This window comes from Solenopsis invicta, chromosome 11 (assembly GCF_016802725.1).
Source record: "Solenopsis invicta isolate M01_SB chromosome 11, UNIL_Sinv_3.0, whole genome shotgun sequence".
In the NCBI taxonomy this organism is placed as follows: Eukaryota; Metazoa; Arthropoda; class Insecta; order Hymenoptera; family Formicidae; genus Solenopsis; species Solenopsis invicta.
In genome coordinates, this window is record NC_052674.1 from 5,044,583 (window position 1) to 5,044,846 (window position 264).

The following is a 264-nucleotide window of genomic DNA, read 5'->3' on the forward strand; positions in this document are numbered from 1 at the left end:
AATCTTAAACAAACAAAATTTTGTTTCGTTATATAAGTAAATCATGTCTGTTTAAGATTATCATATTTTTTCAATAAGTATATTTTTACTTATATAAAACAATAAATTATTGATTTAATACGAATTTTTTTCTTTGTGCACATCGAAACCCGCGAAAATCGTCAAAATATATAATATAAAATATTAAATGCCGCTCCGTTTTGCGTGTCACATTACTGGAATTATTTAGTAACAGGGAGACAAGGAAAAAAGATTTACGCTACG